Source organism: Passer domesticus, chromosome 4 (assembly GCF_036417665.1).
Source record: "Passer domesticus isolate bPasDom1 chromosome 4, bPasDom1.hap1, whole genome shotgun sequence".
NCBI classification, from domain to species: Eukaryota; Metazoa; Chordata; class Aves; order Passeriformes; family Passeridae; genus Passer; species Passer domesticus.
In genome coordinates, this window is record NC_087477.1 from 76,174,316 (window position 1) to 76,195,738 (window position 21,423).

A 21,423-nucleotide genomic window follows, 5' to 3' on the forward strand; every position below is an offset into this window, starting at 1 on the left:
AGAACCTGTAAGGGGGTGCCTGTGAAGGGTATTAGGAAATAGAGCTGGCCAGGACCCATGAATCACACAGAGCAGTATGGCTGAATGTGCTGTGGGATCAATTCACTCTGAGGGCTGAACAATCTTCAAAACAGCCTGACACCCAGTAAAGGACATGTTGGTGACATTGCTTGTCTCTCCTCTCACAGGATTTGGCGTTCCTGTGAGTGGTTGCACTCAACCCAGCTTTCACCTTTCCAGCAAGGTGCCGGAGGGAGGGAGGGAGGGAGGGAGGGAGGGAGGGAGGGAGGGAGGGAGGAAGGAAGGAAGGAAGGAAGGAAGGAAGGAAGGAAGGAAGGAAGGAAGGAAGGAAGGAAGGAAGGAAGGAAGGAAGGAAGGAAGGAAGGAAGGAAGGAAGGAAGGAAGGAAGGAAGGAAGGAAGGAAGGAAGGAAGGAAGGAAGGAAGGAAGGAAGGAAGGAAGGAAGGAAGGAAGGAAGGAAGGAAGGAAGGAAGGAAGGAAGGAAGGAAGGAAGGAAGGAAGGAAGGAAGGAAGGAAGGAAGGAAGGAAGGAAGGAAGGAAGGGAAAACTCAGCAGGTAAAGGGCACTACCTAACAGAAAAAGAAATTGTTGCTTATGTTCTCATGGATTTTGCTGCATGTTATATCAAATTGTATGCACACAGAGGATGTCTTACCCCTGCAGAGGTGAACATTCAAACATGCTGGGTTATAAACTGGCCCATCAGCTGGAAAACAGCCCCATCACCATGCTGATACCCTCATGCCCCTGCTCCTCCTCATTCCTAAAGAGTATGTGAGTCCTTGGAATGCAGATGTGTATTCCTCTTACATAGCTCACAACCAGGAGCTGTCTTTTTTTATAAACTTTTCCCCCTCTGTTTCTGGCCACTGAAACTCTGAATGAATTTGCTCTTGGGTTTTGCAATAAAGGGAGTCCTTGGCGATTTATTTTCCCACCCTGCCTTGTGAATCCAGTGCTGGCTTGTGGGGAATCCCTACAGGAAGACACAGGCAAACGAGAGGCACAGAATCTCTCCAGGGCATAAAGAAATGCCCTTGCCTGGTTTTGCAGCCTGAGAAACCATGGCCAGACCCTGCCAGAAAATGGGAAGGACAGGGGCTTTTTTCTCCAGAGAGCTGGGTCTGTGAACAGTTTCATGGCACTGGGCTGGAGCCTTTTGAGGCTGCTCCTCTCCCCAGGACTTGCCTAAGCCAAGTGGGATGAGTGACAGATTTCTCCTCCAAGATCAGTGAGGGAAAAGCTCTTCCATTGCTGCAAAGCAGCCTCAGCAGAGCATCTCCATGACTGCTCCTCCATCCTGGAGCCAAGAGCCTCTGCAGCTTTTTCATGCCTCTGTGTGAAGGTCAACGTCAGTGTCCTGGCCAGGGAGGATCCCTTGCCCAAGCCCTGCCTGTCCCCTTGCCTGCCTGCTCTGCACAAGCCCCTGGAGTGCACAAGTGGCACTTGGGCAGATGTTCCCTGGCTCCTCCAGTATCCCAAAACCCTGCAGGCAGGGCCCTGCGTGCCCGTGGAGGGGGAGACGTGGCCCATTGTGCATTGACAAGGACTGGAACACAGTAAACAAATAAATCAAAAATAATTGAAATGACACCATGGGAAATAACTCCCTGGGGCTTGCAAGTAGACAACTTCTTCCCAAGGAGAGTTACTGGGGATGCTGAGTTGGAGATGTCAATGTAATGACAACGAAACCAAACCCACCCCGAACTGGAGCGTTTTACTTTAACTAACGGGTCCCTTTTAAGTGTAGGATATTGACATTGTGTTTGAATGGGGGCACCGTAGGAGCCCAAACTTGCCATACATGTATTTCCAAACCTACCACCTTCTGCAGAAACATCAAGGGAATACATTTGAATAGAAATAAATTCAGCTAACGCCTATTGATGCAAATGGGTAATTTCAAGTGCATTAAAGAATGCGGCCAGAAACGCTTCAGCAAACAATCCAGATCATGTTTTAATTAAGGTATTTTCTTTCTTCTTTTTTCTTTTTTTTTCTTCTTCCTTTTTTTGTCCCCTTCATTTGTGGGCACAATAGCAAAGAATCCTCTTGGTGCCTGAGAAGACAAAATTACACCTAAAAACCAAAGCTGTCTAAAAACATGTGCTTTGATAAACATACATGGACATGAATTTAATTGTGCTTGTGTGCTTTCACTCTGCAAAGGTGACAGCTGAGCCAATCATCTAACTAATTAACATACACTGCAAACGAGATTCCTCTTTTCTCAGGCCCGGGACAGATGGCCTATGCCACTCAGCCAGCTTCCTGCACCTAATCCCCTGCTCCTATTTGCTCCAGTGGCTGCAGATATTTGCATTCACTCAACAATAACCCATTGAAACAAATCACTCCCTTTTTTCTTGCCACCTCCAAGAAAGCCCTACACACCCCTGCCAATGTGGAAATGCTGCCACAAAAGAACCAATTATTATTTACAGGAAAATATCTGAAAAAAACAAAACAACAACAACAACAACAAAACCAAACAGGATTGCTGCTAAAAATAAAACCAAGCTCTTAAAAAAAGTGAGGGTGGGGGACAAGAAATAAAACAACATTTTTGAAATATTTTAGTTCATAAGGGCTGTATTCAGAGTGCCGGGAGAAGGTTTTCATATTTTTTTGCCTACTCCTGTTGCCATTGAATCCAATAGTGTGCTTTGCTTGTTAACAAGTTTTATGCTTTATTTTGGACAATCGTTTTCTGCCCTGGCCAACAATACAGATTCAGTTTTGTTTTCTAACTGTCCTTTTTCCAGTGGCCCACCCATTGCCAAGAGTAAAAACGGTTGGAAAGCAAGATTTTTCTCAACAATATCTTTTATCTAAGCACATCCCTAGATGCTCCATGGAGAAATCCAGGACTGGCTAGCCCGAGGCTGTACTTTGTGTGTTGGAAAGTTCTGGTGCTGCAACATCCCCAGCTGCTTCCCACCAACTGTTGCTGTGCCCTGGGGTCCAGGGTGGACTCTTAGGAGGGGGTTCTGAAGGATGGGCAGACCTTGGAGTGGGGTAATGTAGCTGCCTTTGGTACTGTTGGGGTTTTGGGCACCCTACTCCAACCTATCCCACAGCCCGGGGCTGGAGGTCTCTTCCCAGTTTTCTCAGAAGTCAGGGTGTGCTGGTTTTTTTGGATCCCATGAGAACAGCGGTTTTAAGAATGTGACAGAGCGTGTAGTGTGACACCCTGCAATGTCTTTTCAAGGGTGCAGAGGCTTTGCCATGGCTGTGAGAAGAGTCCTCATCCAAGCTCTGGGAAGAGGCAGCTCCCTGAGCCCTTTGGCAGTGCAGAGCAAGGAGTAGGCAGTGGTGGGGAAGAAAGAAAGGTAAAACCAATGGGGCATTAGGGAGACCAAAGACAAAATTTTTGGGATAACCCTTCAAAATGCACTAATACAATCTAAGGATAAGATTCCTCTAGAAGGGCTTCTTCAGGCAGTGGTTAATGCTTGGGTACAAACCAAGACTGCTAGGTCCCAACAACTCACCTGTAACATGTCTCAAGTGTCCATAAAAACATTTCCAGCTGCTTGGATAAGGTTTGAAATTATTGCTTTGGGGTTTGTTTGTTTGGTTGTTGTTTTGTTTTTCTAATACAGGGGAAGTTCAAAATATCTGACATCCAAAATCATCTTTCCCTGTGTTATTTTTGGTACAACTTTAATCAGTGCTATTTTTGGTACAACTTTAATCAGTTTCATCAAATTTATGCTGTGCTTTATTTCAGCTGACTGAGATGAGCCCAGCAGTTGATTCAAGTGCTGAGTGATGTGACCAATTAACTGAGTCTTTCCTGGATTATGAGATACAAAAATATCTGTTCGTGGGGGTGGCATTGTTCATGTGTGACTATTGGTGCCTTAGGTGAGCCCTTCTGGGGGAAAAAATGGCTTTCTGACATCCATCTGCCCTGGTATATAGGTTCACATAGTGGGATCTCAATCCATGATGGGTTAATGCCATCATTAAGATGGTGTTAATCACACTCAAGAAGGAGCCTGCAGTGACAAACTGAATAGCCTCCTCTCTTTCTTGCATTCTCTGTTCAGTAGAAACCCTTGCAATGGTTCTGGAGGATTACAAACATCAGATTTTCAATTAAATTCCACAGGAGTATCCACTGAATAATTTAAGATACAGTTCCAGACCAAGGACTGTCAGGGAAACTCCTCAGCAAGTATTTCCAGATCCATCAGAAGAGTTCAATGCATGAACGTTTACTTTTAGTTCGTGAAGATCTTTGCCCACACTTTGTGTCCAGGCACTCATGTGCTTTGCTGGTGAAATGAGGATTTGCAGAGCCTGTCCCTGTGGACAGGTAGGTCAGGACACCAGGCAATTTTGCCCCTTGAAGGTGCAACAAGAGTTCTTTATAACACAAAACAGAGCTTCCCAGTGATCTCAAACCCCAGTTACTTTTACTTGCTTTCACAAAATTTATATTTCTTCTTTCTCTGTTGTCAGAGTCACAAGGAGAGACCAAAGCAGAGTAGGAGAGGCTCTTCTCCATAAATCTCCAGTTTGACCAGAGTGATGACAAGCAACATCTGAGCAGGCTGTGATGAAACTTCCTGCTTGGCTGTGCAGTCTTTCTGCTTGCAGATCAGCAGCCATGCTACAGGGTCCTCATGTGACCTGTAACTCCTCAACCTCAATTTTCAAAGGTTGGGTGGCCTAATTAAAACCAACAGAAAATGAGAATGCAATGTTGCACATTGCACCTCAGCCTACAGGCTTGTTTGATCATTCCTATCACCTTTTACACACTTCTAATACCTTTTCCACATCCATCCAGCATGTGAATAGTTACAGGAACACAGCTAAGAAACCTATTACAGGGGTGGAGGGCCCCCTTGCTATTCCCTCTTATCTTTCCAGCAGATCCAGGCCCTTCACAGAGGCAGGAATCCATCCCTGCTATTTTTCCCCTGGAGCAGTCTCCTTCTCTAGTCATCGAAATGAATATGCAAGGTGGAAAGATTGCAGCCTGGTGAAAAGCTGTGCTCTCCTTCGCATCCTAAACAACCACTGATCTCTCCGTAAAAATAACTTCTCAGAGGACTGCATGGTTTGCATGCAATTAAAAGAAACCCAACAACAACAACAACAAGAAAATCCCCTGTATTTTTTTAAGACAGAGCTATTTTTCATAGCAGAGCTTTAAAACTCCTTATAAATGTGAGATGCCAGCGGTTTCTCATGAAAACAAAAGATCCCGGGGCTTAGCTCTCTGCTGAGAGGGGAGGAAGCGCCGGGCTAGGAGCGAGGGAACATTCAATCGGGCTGCTCTGACAGCTTTATAGCCCAGATACAATGGGCAGAGCCCCGGGACCGGCCAGCCCCATCCCCGCGCCTTCGCCCGGCCCGGCACGGCACGGCTCGGCCCCGCACCGGGGCCCCGCACACCTTTGTGAGACCCCCGCCAGAAAAAGCGGCTGTTTAGCAAAACAAAAGCACTCCCATAATCTACTTATTGTGCCTCATTAGGATTGCGGGCGCCCTCTTCTAATGGGAAAGTTATAGGATCAAGCCGGCGGCGCGCTGCGGGGTTACCGCGCCGGGTAATAAAGACATTTTTTTCCCCGTTCATGTCCAAGCATGACAAGACACGGCGGCTCGCTCCCGAGAAGCCACTTGACATCTTCATTGTTCTACCTAAACACATTTTTTTTTTTCCGCCACTTTTTTTTTTTTTTCTTGGGGTGAGCGTCGCGGATCCGAGCGTGGCTTTTCCAGCTTGGTTTGGGTTTTTGTCCGCAGAAGGGAGCTCGCCCCGGCAGCGTCTCTGCTCATTTTCAAAGGAGAGTCCTGGGCAGATGTTATCAGGGATAGTTTATATAAATCCGAGCCTAGGTTAATTCAGAAAATATGTCGTTTCTGCAGCAGCTGTGAGCCACACAATGTTATCGTGCTCCTGATATGCCGGCACTTAGATAACATGACAGTCCCTAGGTGATAGGGTCATATCAGCCTTTGATGCTGAAACACATGCAAATTCCCCTTAGAGTTGGAAATGCAGTGCTTCTGGGGGCTGTTTAAAGAAGACATTGTTCAGATAGTGTTTCTCACTGAAGCTGCAGTTTCTTATTTCCAAAGGAGGGGAGCCAGCTCTGTTGGATATTACAGAGACCCTTAGAAACATTTGAGAGAGAGCTTAAAATTAACCATTATAGCCCAATGTAAATGTATTTATGGAACATAAAACAAAAACTTGGCTTGTTTAAGAAACTGTAGAGTAAAAAATCGGATGTGTTCAGTAAATACAGCAGCCAGAGTCCTGCTGCAGAAAACATTTGTGAAACACTGAGCATTTGACTTTTTCTTCATATGTATTTAATTCTAATGGACCATTTTGTGTCATCAGTTTTGAAGTGAGAATACTAGATGAAGTCTTTAGGGAAAGAGCTTAGAAAAACAGTGACATGGTAAGGACACAAGGATTTCAAAGCTCTTCAGCAACCTAAAAGGACCTCAGTCTAAAGCAATTTATTAAGGTGAAACACTGAGGTTTCCACCATCTGAATTCAGACTAACCATACAGCCTGCTTCAAAAAAACATTTAAAAGTAGATCACCCTTGTAGGAAACACATGTATTATTTAATGGTTCATGACAATGCTGCCTTTCAATTTGTTGAAACACATTGGAATCAGTGATGAGGACTATCACACCCAGGGGACATTGGGGAAGGAATTTTGGATGATGCAAAGTCATTCCCTACTTTGCCTGAGATAAACCTCCTTCTTCCAAATGCCCTAATCTTTTCCTGATATCTTAGCGCTTACAGAAAATCACTATGGCTTCTTAAAGACAATGAACAGCCAACATTCGTTCTACTCAAAGATAAATTCAGTTTACAATCTCATCTGAAGAGGAGCTATCTGTATGGTGGTAAAATAAAATAAAGTATTAGACCATTATATTCATATTAAATCACTTTTATATTGCCAGTGTGGTAATAATGAGGAGGATTTATCTTTTTTTGTTTGTTTGTTTGTTTTTTTTCCCCTCCCATACCTTTCTGAAGCACCCCTTGCACACACAGTCACTGGAGGTAGGTGTGCTAGGGTTTCTGTGAGGGATTATGGCATTGAAATCTTTGCTGTGGGTGATGAAGAGCCCAGGTCTCAGCCCTGGCACTGCTGCTGCCAGGTGACACATAACCCAGCTCTTCTGACTACCTACAAATGCTTGCTCTCCAATAAGTGCAATTTCAAGTGCACTCTGTGCTTGCATGTGTGAAGTGCACAGAGCCTTCAAGCAAAACGCTGTACCAGCAGGAATGGCCTTCCCAGGAATGCAAGGAGCAATGAGGAGCAGTCGCTGTTCTTTGGGAGCATTTAGTGAAACAGCCCAAGTGGGAGAGCAATAACTGGGGAAGGACTGCCGGGGTGTGTAACCTGGGAGGATGCTGCCCTTTCGGGAAAAGCAGATGTGTTTTGCAGAACTCAAGGAGGCAATGACAAGTCTTGGAATGTCATGGCTAATGTTCCACCCAGTAGTCTGCAAGGAGACCGAATTTCTTTGAAATACAACATTTCTCATGGGTGTCTCAAACTAAGCTGTCCCTTCCTAGAAGAGCAAATACACAACAAAACCCAACCAAAAATGAAGTCGAGCTGTGCTGGCACGAAGAGCAATGCATGGGCTGAACCTGGAGTGATGCCATTTTCCTTAATCTGCTCGTAGGGAGGTAACAAATACCCAGTTTCTCTTGTGCATCAGCAGCTTTGAGGCCTCTTTGTCAGCAGAGCTAAAGTCAAGTGCATCAGCAATGCCTGTTATTGTGGCAGACACCACAGAGAGAGCATTAGGAGCTCCCTCCTCACCCAGGGAACACAAACCAGGGTGTGTTTATGGCCCAATAATTGCTTGTTTGTGTAAAGTAATGATGTCCCTGTTTGGCTTTTAGACCAATTAGTAGAATAAAGGTGGTAAAAACACCAACATAATTAGTCTAATGACTATAAACCACTGACACTAAGTGTAAAATCTCTAGCCTTTTTGACACCCCGGTTTTATAGTGCAATATAAGGAGGGCAGTAATGTTAGCATGTAGGGGAGTTCCTCTGCTTTTGTAGCTGACTTTGAATGCCCCTGCACGATTCGATGTGTTTGGATCGCCTGGGGTGGCTGGCTGTGGCCTCATATTGAAGGAAAGTTGCCTCTGCTAATTATTCTTTGTACTGCTTTCCCCCTTGCTAATTAAGAGTGGCAGAGAGATTTGATTATCATGTTTTCCTAATAGTTAAAAAAGACAAAATCGAACCTCTACCCACCCCAGATCCCCAGGCTGAAACAGATGCTGCTCCTTGCATCCGGTGTTTCATTGCTTTATCAATATGTTACCAGCTGAGATTGCCAGGGACTTGCTACCAGCAGTTGAAGGCATTAAAAAAATCAGTCTTCCAGTGCCAGCCACGATGCCAGGGCTGTGGTGGATGCCAGGGCTGTGGTGGGTAAACAGGAGAGTTATCTGATGTGCAGCTCCCTCTGAAAACATGAACAGCTTCACTGCGGCACCAAGCCCCCTTCCCAGTGCAGTTCATAAGTGACTGTGGAGACTGGGAAGGCCAAGATTCACCCTAAGATAATTATTCACCCAGAGACTCTCTTGAAAAAAGCAATGCAAAGAGCAGAGAGCCAGCCTTAGTTCCCAGATGTTGGTTGTTGCACCCACTGCTGGTTCTGCTGTCCAACAAACCCACCAGCAGGGTTTGGTTCCCTCCTGATCCATTAGGGAGGAAGGTCTGTGGCTGCCTTTGCAGAGGAGCAGAATAATGAGACAAAACAACAGGGACCTTTCACGTGGCAAATCATGTAATAATGTTTTAAAAGTAATTTTTTCCTAAGGACTCAGCTAATAAAAAGGAATTGGGAGTGGTAGCATTTTGACCATAAGTTTGTACTTCTCAATGCCTAGGACTCCCTGGATTCAGGCTAGTTTTGCTGAGGGTTTTTAGAATTTTTTTAATAGTTTCAACAGATGTGAAAACCAGAATTTGTTGAATTAAAGATGATAGTAAAAAGGATATCTCTTGCCCAGAAAGCTCAGCTTTGGGGTTTTGAAGCATTTATCTTTTAGCAAGAGGTCCATTTTTCTTCCAGCCTCTGCTGAAGCTCAGCCCTCATGCTCTGGGCTGCTCCCTTTCCATGGCTTATCTAAAAAAGGTTCTGCCTTCCTTCACTCTTTTCAGATCAAAGGGAGCATTATCAGTTTACAAAGCACCCCTGTTTCTTCCTGTCTCCCAGCACCTCTGTCTCACTAACCTTCCCTCCAGGGTCAAGGGATTGGGACCCAGGCTGCTGGGAGCTCTGGCTCCCCTGGAACAAGGGTGGCCATGGAGCTCTTCTGCACTGTGAATTAAAAATCATGCCTAAGTTTCCTATTGCCAGGAAAAGTTGCTTAGTCTGATGATACAGGCCACCAAACATCTCTGGTAGACGATCACTGAACCCAGGGAATCCTGAGGGATTCAGTTTGACCCCCTGTCCTTGATTTGCACTGCTGGGGAAGAAAGGAATAAAAGGCATAAAAATGTAAGTTAAAGACAGAGTGTCACACAGCTTTCGGTTTCCTGCCTTTTGTCAGGCTAAGTGCTCAATGTCATTTAAATGCAAGTTTTCCTAGGAGAATCCTCCCCCAGCCAGGCTGCCACGGAAAGTTTTGCAGTGCCCATTGCCTTCATGGCTGCAAGCTGGGGAGCAGTTCATCCAAAATCGCCTCTCAGCAGAGAGTTCACTCCATCTCGGGGTTTCATTATGGCTGGGTGATGTTTCCTTGGGGGCTGGAGCAAGAGAGGAGGAAGCACTTCATCCTCTGACAGGTTTTGTATTACTTAACCACCTTCTGCCTCAGTTTACCTGCCAATTCAATGGTTAACAACAGGTTCTGTGAGGACATTACAAATCCATAACATTTCCAAGTGCCTGAACATCTCTTGTGGGTTGCATTTAGGTTGGAACATCTTCTTCAAAAATCTCTTTTGCTAATGCTGCATTTTTTTCCTTGCCAAGTGTCCAGATGGATCTTAGTTAAAAAAATAAAATTAATTTTTTTTGCTAGATTCTCATTACAATATGTTACTGATAGAACACTTGCTTCTTAAATATTTCTTCCTTCTATCTATCCCACCCCAGTCTTGCCCCTAAACAGATTCTCAATTAACCACGAGAACAGATTCTCAATTAGGAATGGGCAAAACGCACAAGCTCATTTTCACATATTTATATGGTTGGTCAATGTTTTTCTGTCTCAGATGATATTTCTCATTGGTTTTCAATTAAATAAAAGCATCTGCTCACTGGAAAAAATGTTTCAGCACAACTGAAGCTACAAGCCAGTTTTGATCTTTGGTAAAATATGTGCTATGTCTTTTTTTTCTGTTGGTGGTGACCCTAATTTTTGACGTTAATTTTTCCCAGAGGTTATTGAATCCTGAAATTTCCCCCGGTTTAGAAAGGTATGAGGCAAGGACCCTCTCTGAAAGCCAAATACATGAAAATGAGTGAGAATGCAGTTATTCAGGTGTAGACATGCCTGCATGGACTGGATATTCCTGATTACACCTGGTTTCACCTGGAGAGCACACAGGTTGTTGTTCACATTTTAGGTTTGGTGGAAATCCAGGATAACTCCATCAGAGCAGTGGAGCTGTACCCAGAGAGGCCATGCGATTTCTTGGCTGAAATTCCTGCCTGAGCAAATCACTGCCATTCGTGCTGTGACTTGGAAATGCAGTGGATGTGCTGGACTCCAGATCACCCCAGAAAAAAACCCAAATAACCTCCTGAGTACTGGTCACTCATTCTTTCCAGTGTTGGCTCTGAGCACAGCCCAGGAAGGACAGAGAGGGATTAATTCACCTTCACCATGCTGAGCTTGTGCAAACCCCAGGCAAAGCTGATTTCTCCGGGAGCAGAGGCGAAGAAAAGTTGATTTATCTGCTCAGGTGAGACCATCCTTCCTATTGTAATTTCATGTTTAAAAACAAAGCCCTGCCTAAAGCCTATTTTCAGGATTTCAGCCTGTCCCAGGTCAGCCCTGGAGCCCCGGGAAGGTGGCACAGCCTGTCCCTCGGTGCGGGATCTGCGGCTGGGTTTAAGCACCGGATTAGCTGCAGAATAGCTAAGCTCCTATAAGGCTTGGGAAAACATGCTGCCCTTCCATGCTTAGTGGGTTTGCCAGGCTCTCCTGTCACTTAGAATGAATGGGGAGAGAAATCATTATTTAATTATCTGGGAAGCCCTTTAAAAGACTAATCAGCAAGGAATTTCTCTCCAGTAGTAACAGCTGGCTCTCACACTATGAGTCACAAAGAGAGATATTAAAAGGCTGTTTTTCTCAGTTAGTGAACTTATTAACTGTGCTCTCCTCTTTTATAGAAATGCTGCTTTGTTCTCTAACAATGGTCCCCAGCCCTTGAGAAACACGACAGCACGCTGAAGGGGAAGGGGAGCTGTCTTACTGTAAGTTGGGGTTTGCCTAGTCCAGGGTCTCACACTTCAGGTGTCAGTCCTGCTTTTTGGGGGTTCATATGAGGCTCTTCCCTGCAGCCAGGTGGCAAAGGGGTCTGCCAGACAGGAGTCAACTAGAGGATGCAGCAGAAAGGGGCACAGCAAGTCGTGCAGTGACAGCCAGCAGTTCACTTCCCTGCTGCCCTTGCAGCTAGGGAAAATTGCATCCAAGCTGGCTTCCCCTTGGAGAAGCAGTGGTTTGCCTCAGTGCTGTGGGAATGGCAGAGGGGAAAGAGTTTAAAGTGGTGGGTTGGGCAGGATGAGATGAAAGATATCTGAGACTGGGATGTGGAGATAGAAAGGGAAGAGGTGTCCTTTCCAGGACAATAGCCCCCAGTGGATGCTCCTACTCTGGGCTGTGAATTGTCACCAAGTTGGGAAGACCTGACCCAACTCTGCCCAGAAACCTCTCTGCAGGAGCTCCCCTCATGCCAGAGCTCAACAGTGGCTTCAGGAATGAGCAGCCACAGGGCACCTATTAAACCCCAGTGCAAGGAAGTGGCTCGAAGTTCATGTGGCATCCTAAGTGACATTAAATGAGGGAAGCCATGTCTCAGGCAGTGTAATTCCAGGCTACCTGTCCCTATCTATAGGTTTACACTTTGGGCACCAGGGTTGCTCTCCTCTGCAGCCTGCAGTTGTGTAATGAGTATTTCAAACCTCAGCAGACCCCATCAGCCCCTCCAGGTCTGTCAGGCAGAACCTTGGCCTGATCAGAGCTTTGCAGAGGGAAGAGCTGCCTTCCTTCCCTGGGCCTGTCAGCCCTCAGGGGGTTTAAACATGCAGCTCTCCAAACACAACTGTGCAGTGTAATTGCTGTGGGGATGGAGACCAGATCGCTCCTGGAAACTGGGGCACAAATGACTGGAGAGGTGCTGGCTGTGTGGGAGAGCAGTCAGGCAGGGGTCAGGGGTGTGCTTGGCTCTGGTAGGGACCTGAGGTGTTGGGGTGTACATGTGTGGTTGTGTACCTTTGTGGGTGGGAAGGAAGGGATGAAGGATTGAAGGGGAATGGGATTGCAGTTTACTCAATACCCATTCCCATATGCACAGTGATTTGCTGCTTGGATTTTTTCTTCAGAAATATTTTTCTCTGTGCATATGTATAAATTTCAGACCTCCAAAAGAGACTTCCCTCTCCCCCAAGATCAAGCATTTAAATGTGAAAGATATTTACAAGGTTAAATTGAGTTCCTGCTATTTCAGCCAGTGTCCTGGCACAGCAGAGAGGAGGAATTTTTGCCCAGGTGACACTGGGATCTCTGCTGCAGGGGAAAATGAGCAATAATATTTACCTTGCACAGACAAAACCAGTATGAACACAACCATCCTCTCCTCTTCTGGGGCCCTTGCTGAAGACAGACGGCTCAGCAGTCTGGCAGTAATGGATAAATCTCAAAGGGCAATATTTCAGCTTATATAAGGGGATGGGGCTTCCTGCCAAGAGAGCTTCTACAATTTACATCAGGGAGGATTTGGCTGGAGATAAATCAGGTAATCATTCCCCTGGAGGAGCTGCGGTACCATCAGCGCTCACCTGTCTGCTCAGCATCAGAGCCAAGCCCGTCCTGCCTCGGGCAGCTCCAGGTATGAATTGCACATTTGGGGTGCTTTGGGAGAGGGGGAGGCCCTGGCAGTGATGGGAGGCATTGGCACACTCAGGCGTGCATAAACATTGGAGAAATAGGTGTTTAACTGGAGTGCTTTTCCTTAGAGAGGAGACCCTGCCAGGTGGGCGAATTACCCCAGGGGATCCATGTCCAGCTCCCTGCTTTGCCTCTTTTTTCTGTCATCAGTCTTTTGGTCTTGGTCTGCTGCCTGCCAGCACCTCCTGCAGTGTCCTGGCCTGTAGGTCAAGAATTAAGCAGGACTTCTCCTGTTTGTCCTGTCTGTGCAAGAGATGGGATGGAAAGCAGGGCAAGCAGTGAGCAGTTTTCCATCTCCCCTGGCTCACATCCCTGCACAGCTGCTGCTGTGGGGAACACACATCATCCTTGTGGGGTTGTGCAGGCTCACCCTTCCTCCTGCTCCAGGACAGAGCTGGGTGAGTCAGAGCTGTCTGCACAGAGCTTGTCCTGGGGCTGCCCTGCTGGAACCAGCCCTCCCTCACAGCACTGCCTCCAGCTGCAGCTTTGGGAGCAGACACATTTCCAGCTCCTGGCTGTCTGCATCTGTGCAGGAGTGGGATTCGCTCCCAAGATTTTGCACATGCATCCATCACTTGTAAAGCTCAGGCTGGTAGGGTGCAAGCCACAGGACTCTGGTGCAAAACCAGCCCTGATTCCCCCTCTTCCCTTTCCACCCACCAGTGCTTTCCCTGGAGCTGCTGGATGCTGATGAAGCCTTGCTGAGCTGAGGCTCTACCTGATGCTCACAGGGAGGTCTCCAGCAGGCAGAGGAGGAGCTTCCTTTCCCTCTGCCCTGCTTGCCTGCAGCTTTGTTGTATAAATAAAAAGCAATTTGCTCCTTATTGTTTGTATTTTGTTTTCATACTCAGTGGTCTCACAGCATGCAGGGGAGGTACACACATGGGGAGCTCTCCAGCATCCCAAGGGAGATCAGTAAACCTCTAATCAGTGCTCTGGGAAAGAACTTTCCTCTAGATTGCTTTGATGTGTATGAGGGAAGGATATGATGGTGCCTGCTTAAGAAAGAGCCTTGCTGGAGATCCCATTCCCAGATCTCCCAGGCTGTTTTAAAAAATGAGGAGGAAAAAGTATTTCAAGTCTTGCAAACTGCAGCTTGATGCACAGAGGATTGAGAGTTCAATCTGACCACCCTGAACTGGTTATCTGCTGCTCTGGACAAGACTGGGAGTTTGCCAAACACCTGAAGGTGCCCAGCAGATCACCAGAAGGGCTGGGGACATTTGTGTCACCTGGGGGCTAGAGAGACTCTGAAGACCATGCCTGATGGCACTGGATGCCTGTGCATAAACAACTGGATTCAGCTGTCTTAAATCAAGTCACTGTCAGAGAAGAAGACTGAGACAAGATTTCCTGCAACAAAGGCTCATGCCTGTTTGTGCAAAGAGCACTCACACCACTGGATACTGTACACTATCAAAGCATTTCTGGCCTAGGCTGCTATGAAAGCTCCTTAACAGATAAGAAAATATGTCTTTATATTGCCATTTGATTATGAAAGGAGACATTTTAATCAACATTTGTCAGCCTGTCTGATGTTTAAGTAGTGTTTTATTCTGTCCTACAGCCTGTTTGCTCACAAACAGCAGAAATTATCTCATCTGTAGGGAAATTGTGGCTTTTTCTTAGTTGGGCAAAATTCCTGCTGAAGTTCTATCAGAATGGTCAGTCTCAGCTCAGGTGAGTTTCCTGTGGGACAAAAAGGAAAAGGGGTCAGACACAAAAGTATTTCAGAGCTAAATTCAGAAACAGGAGGACAGGGGTGGCTGATGTAAGGGGTCCCGTAGGAGGGACCCCCAGGATGTGATCCTGGTGCAGATGTGGGTGCAGCTGCAGCAAAGGTGTTGAAGATTCTCATATTTGTGAGATACACAGAGAAAAACAAGCCCTGGAGTGCTGCTTCAGACTTTCTTCTCCCTCCTTTGACCCGTGCAGTGAACTTGTACCTGTCCCAGTGCCTTTGCCCATCTCCTCTCTGTCATGGGCACCTGCAGATCCACCAGGAGAAGTGTATGAAGAGTCCAGCTGGGATGTGCCATGGGCTAGCTGGTGTTTTTCCCACCCTAGGTAAATAGATGCTTTGATGCAGGAAGGCACTTTGGGGCTGTGGTGACCTTGGATGTGTTTTGACCCATAATTAGCTGTGCCACCTGGAGAGGTGATGTGCTCTGGGCTGTGTCCTCCCCTGACTGTGTCCTGAAATAATCCTGCTGGTGGGGAATCAGCCAGGATCATGGAAGTGCTGCCTGCCCTGTGTCCTGCAGCATGGAGGGAATGTTTGTACCACGTGTTGCTGCACATCCTTCACCTCAGACACACAGTGTACAGCACCTCAGCTGAAACCCAGGTTATCTCCAAGTGGCATTGTGGTTTGCACCTTTCAGATGTGACAGATAGGGATTTATGGTGTTCAGCTGCACTGGTGCTGTCTACAAGTTCCTCTTTGCTTTTCTTTCTGGCATTTGCAGTGTCCAGGTCTCTCTCTGTGCTGCTGATGCTGAGGATGGATCTGATTTGTGCTATGAAGTCTTGTAAGCAGTGGGGACTCTCAGTGCTTCAACACAGAGATAGAAATCTTCCCAAGTCTGAGAGATTTCCAAATTCCAAGTAAATGCCTGGTAGCCCCTATTTCTGCAAAAAACAAAGCCAGACACCAAAGGCACCTGTTTAGGAGCAAAGCACAGAGCAAGATCTAAGGCCATGGCTTGATGCTATTTCTATGCCTTCTGCAACAGCTCAGTTAAAAGGCATTTTTGCAGAGAAAAACGTGACACTTAAAAGGCAACATATTCTTTTCACCTTCCAGTTTCCAATTCAGTTTGTAACTTAGCCCCAAGAAGTGATCAGGGGCTGCTTTCTTTTCAGCTTAAAATCTCCTTTTTTCATGCACTGGTTGTCAGTGCTCCCGAAAAGATTAAATAAGGCAGAGGTAATGTAGATTTAAAGAATTTTCCAGATGAAGTGCCAGAGCACTTTGAACTGAAGAAGAAAGGGGTTGCTGTGAGGGGACTGGTTGGTGCTGGGGGAAGGCACCGTGGAGCTTTGCTCAGCACACTCTGTAAATGAGGATAAATGTGCCATGGCCGTGGAGTGCTGGGGGCTGCCAGAGCACCACGAGCTCTGCTGTGGGGCACAGGGCAGTGCTTGCAGTGTGCTGACCAAAAAGCACACACAGGACTGTGTGCCCAGTGATGCTCCTGGGGGATGGACCTTCCTCAGGGCTGCAGAGGAATGCTGTCCATCTCTGGGGGCTGGAGGAGCCTTGTTCAGCTGCTGTGCTGCTCTCACATGGGGTGTGAGCACTGCTGATGGGGCAGAGGGAGCCTGCCCCCCTGAGCCCTTGCCCAGAGATCCAACTCTGCTTAAAGACCAAAACCCCTCCAAGGGGAGGGAGCATGGGAGGAAAAGCTGGAATTACAACAAGTATGCTTCCTGTGTCTGGTCTGTGGCTTTCTCAGCCAGGGAAGGGACATCAGACATCACCAGAGCCAAATGTTGCTGTTACCAACAGAAAAAGAGGAATCAAGGGCAATTTCTCCTTCCTGTCCTCCAAGGGAAAGATTCCACCCTGCTTCAGCACTGAGGATATCTGGGCAAGAAGATGAGCTGCCACAAAGGATAAATTACTCCTGTTATCTCCAGATGGATCAGGTCTCTGACTGATGATACCAGCCCATGTGGAGGAAAGTTCTAGGGAGATTTGTGGAAGCACTTGCTCTGTAATGCTCTCAGAAGGTGCAGAGTAACCTTCTGGCCATGGGCAGTGGGTGGAGGGAGTAATGGGGGGAGGAACAAGATTTAATAAAAATAATAATATTTTTTTAAAATCTCCTTTGTATTTCAGTAACAGCTCTTCCAACATTACCAGACCAAGTTAATTAATGAAAAATTCCTGGCAGGTGGGTAGGAATTCCATAGATAGGTGAAGAGAGATTTGGAGGTAGAGTGAATAAACAAATTTGAGTAATGCAAAATGGTTCTGGAGTGGATAGAAGAAGAAGAATCCAGGACTCCAGCTCCTCTCTGGCTGGGTTTTCCACATGCCTTTTGGCCTTCAGGAATACTGTGTGCTCCGTGTGAGTTTTGTGTCTTTTCTGGGGGAATCTTTGTCTGAAGAGCTGCAGGGCAGCATGGATAGCCCACAGGAGACTGGAGCACTTCAGACACCCAATGCCAGGGATCAGATTCTCATCTCTGCCTGTTCAGGCTTGCTCACCCTTCAGGGTATGTGGGTGTGGACCTGTGGGGCACTGCAGGATTATTTGGGAGCAGAAGGTAACATCAGAACTGCAAGTCTTGACAACAACTCAAGGTCTGATTTTTGGGTGCTCTGCACCTGCAATCAGCTTGCTTCTTTCAGAGTTCCTCATCGCCCTCCTGGGCAAACTTTCAGGGTGGCTGCTGACCTGGTGAGCTCTGGTGAAGAACATTTGTTTTGAAATCTAGCCACGGTTTGAATTGTGAGCTCTTGGGAAGTTTGACACTCAATGCATAGCCAGATCAAACACAAAGCCACTGAGTGTATGAGAACAGATGCTCAAATATATCCTGCTTCTGCAGAGGTACAACACAGTTGTTGAGATACTTTGGATGCTTTAATTGGTTTTGGGTGTCTATTTATTTATTTTTTATTTTACTAAGAGAGCATCCTATGCTAGTGGCAGGTGTAAGACTGTGTCTGGGCTCCCAGCACATCAGTCCCTGTCCTTAGCAGAGTAAACAGAACTGACAGCAGACAAGATTATGCTGATCTTGTCTTCCTTCAGTCTTCCTTTGAACTCTGCAACACATGACCAGTCCCAAAGTCACCACTGGGCAGCTGTTCCACATGTCCACCTCCATGGGATAAAAACATTGCCCTGAAGTAATAAACTGCAGATTTACAGTCAGAGACTCAGAGCTGTGCTGTTGGTGAAGGATTCCTCAGGGGCATCTTTTATCACATCATAGGACAGAAATTGTGAAGTAGAATTCCCTCTCTACTCTACAGAAAGGCTCACAGCCCTTACGTCAAAGGAAGGGAAAGAGCCCCAGAGCTCCTGCCAGTCAGAGCTGAGAGAGGCTGACTGCTGGTCTCAAACGTGGTGCCAAGTGTAGCCCTGAGTGGGTGCCCCAAGACAGTGTTCAACACCTCCATGAGGATCAGTCCCTCTGTCCTCCCCTGCTTCACCTTTCCAGCTCTTGTCAGCCCCATGTGCCTCTGAGGGAGGCGAGGAAACCCCAAAAAAAGAAGGAAAAGCTCCTCACAGGTTCTAGGGGCACCCATGGATGTCCTAAGGTGATGATCAGTCCCATGTGGAGAGGGACATGAACCTGCCTGGCCACCCAGCAGCCCTTCTCACACACATGACCTAATGGGGCTGCCGTGGGGTTTTCATCATTTTGAGGCAGAAAGGGCTTGATTTTTAGGGTGCTGAGCATCCAGACCCCCTGAACCTCAGGCCCAAATCCCCTGGGAATCACTGTGGCTTCACAAGTGCAAAGCAGGCAGCTGCAGGCAGACAAGACTGAGAGCAAAGGCAGGGTCCTTTCCAGCTGTAGCTTTAAAATATTGCAGCACAGGTTGCATTTTACCACTGGAATGGGGCGTTGCACACTTCCTTGGGTGCCCAGGAGCAGACAGTGGCATCCTGTCTTCTCTGTGTCCCCCTCCTCAGACCCTTCATAAACACAGATGTTCCTTCTCCTCTGACAAAAATCATTCATGAAAAATTCAATGGGACGTTTCTTCCCCCTCTCTCTCCCTCTCGTTTTTGTTGTATTCTTGACAAGCTTGAACTCCATAGGGGGGGAAAATAAAAGAGCAGCCCAGCCCCTGATCCTCCCCGCATCCTGCTGCAGTGCCCATTTTACATGGTACAAAGGTCATTTAGCATAGCATGGAGCCCTCAGCAAGTTGCACAAGGCAATTTCATCTGATCCGTGATGGAATTCCACTCAGCCAAAGTCCTTATTATTATGCATTTTTTACACATTAGGATTTTCCTTTTGTTGGCAGCCAGATCTCTTCATGAGGTGTTAAAAAGTGCAGAGGGGCTCTCTGCTCCACTTCGGGTAGCTAATCCTGCCTTTAAGGCTGGGATAACTGTTTCATTACGGGATGGGCTCAGCTTTAGAGCCGCTGATGTTTGCTGACAAGGATCTCAGAAACCAGCACAATACCTGAGATGGAAGAAAACCCATATCTACTTCTTGTAGGACAGCCACAACCCAGCAAGGGCCGTGAGACTGACTGTAGTCTCTTAAGTTTCTTTTCTCTTTCCTTTTTTTTTTTTCCCCTTCCTGAAGTTCTAGCCCCTAATTTTCTAAATGTTTTCCAAGCTGGCAAACATGTGATGACTCATTTGCACCTGTGAAAAGCAATCCTCCCAGTTTGATGGATGATATTGCAAACTTTAAAAAATAAAGGTTAACTGGTGAAGTTAAATAAATAGATTCTCTCCCAGCACCGAATGGAGCGATGTCGCAGGCAGAGCAAGCATCTGCTTCATGCCAATCACAGCCACGTGTCTCTTGAGTAGCCAGAAAAGCAGCTTTATTAAGTAGTGTGGTCCTCAAGTAATAATTAGATAATACCTGAGCCTAAGAAAATACATAGCTTTTGTTCATAGCCCTCATAAAATAATACCGAGCTTTATTACGATGCTTCTGGCTGGAAAAATAATCAAATCCAGTCCTTGAGTCAGTGGGATATTTCGGTGATTTTAAACTGGTTTGACTTTATCACAAAAGATGAATTCAAACAGGAACAGGTGCAGAGAAAAGCAACTAGGATGGAGGATAATCAGGTCCTGGAAAGCCTGTTTTATGAGACAGGACTAAAAGAGATTGGCTTGTTAAGCCCAGCAAAATGAAGGGAACATGACTGCTGTCTATAAATGCAGCAGGCATGTAAATACAAAGGAGGGAAAAGAGCTATTAAAGCAAAAGGCAGAGTTGGCACAAGAACAAATGGCTATAAACTGGTCACTAATAAACATAGCCAGGAAATCAGAAGATGTTTTTCAGCCACCTGAGCAGCTCTGACACAGCAGCAGTGGAGGGAGAGCGGGCTGGGATGTTTCCTGGCCAGTTTCTGGCAGGGATGGCATGTCCTAAGGGCCAGGACTGAATCCAGAGCCCTGGGAGAACCCTGCTATCCCACCTTCATCTGTCGATGCAAATGCAAGTGGGGGTGGAAGGAAAAAAAAGATGGAAAATTGTAACAATGCTGGCAGTTTGCTGGGAAAATATTGCTTCTGGGATAAATAATTTCTCACTGAATAGAAATAAACAGTGAGAAAAATTCAACCAGCAAGATAAGAACAGATAATGAAATGTGGGGTAGCAGTGAAATGGTTTTTTTCTGGTTTATATAGGAAGCAGATAGAACTGTCATAGCTAAATAACCTGAAACCTCATTTCTTGAGGACAATATGAGTTTTCTCCCCTGAAATATAACAAAACTGAGAAATATTATACAGGAGAAGATTTTGTAAGACCACCTCAGTTGCTAGCAATGAGCTGATAACTTTTGGTAACTTATGAAAGGATAAACTTAATTTATCTCTTTCTTTCTTCCATCTTCCCCATTGAAAAGATGGACAAGGACTTCCCTTTGACACACTGCCCAAGGAACACGGGGAAAGGGTAAATTAGTGCAACTCTTTAATTCCCTTGCTGAAAGTGCCTTTTTTTCCCTTTGGATTTAGACAAACGGAAAAGTTTGAGCGAATTCAGGAGTCTGGCACAGCCTCTTTGGCTGGAGCTGGTCTGCTGCATATGAAATCCTTAAAGGGATTTTGGCTCAACAGAAACACGCTGTTTTTGTTTTGTGAGTAAACCCCAAGTGTTATTTGGAGTCATCCTCTCACAAACACAGGCACAGAGCAGCATGTTTTGGTCAAGCTGATTCAGTTCCTGCCTCAGCAAAAGGATTTTGGTTAATGGGTTTTTAAGTGATCTAATGTTCATCTTGTGAATGATGAGAGGACAAAAAAAAAGGTCTCTGTTCTGGTTTTATTTACAGGCCAGAAAAACCTCTTGTATTCCATGGAGACGTGGGGATAGAGAGGGAAATAACTGGGAGGAGATCTTGATCCCACTCTCAGCAGCTCCTCTACCGAGTCACTGACTCCATAAGAACAGCAAGTTTCCCTCAAGACATTGTTCCTATCCTGTTTTTCTGGTTTATCAGGTACATGTCCAAGTCTTTTTTTTTTGCAATTAAGAACACACTGGTCCCCCTTCAGTA

At 46.3% G+C, this 21,423-nt stretch overlaps 1 long non-coding RNA gene across 1 annotated transcript; it reads left to right on the forward strand.

Moving 5' to 3' along the window:
- The first annotated feature begins 457 nt into the window (after window positions 1-457).
- LOC135300112 (uncharacterized) lies at window positions 458-14,003 on the forward strand. The gene is made up of 5 exons (XR_010361993.1): window positions 458-575; window positions 10,847-10,980; window positions 11,414-11,497; window positions 12,849-13,131; window positions 13,854-14,003. It is a non-coding gene; the product is annotated as an uncharacterized LOC135300112 (long non-coding RNA).
- The last annotated feature ends 7,420 nt before the right edge of the window (window positions 14,004-21,423 follow it).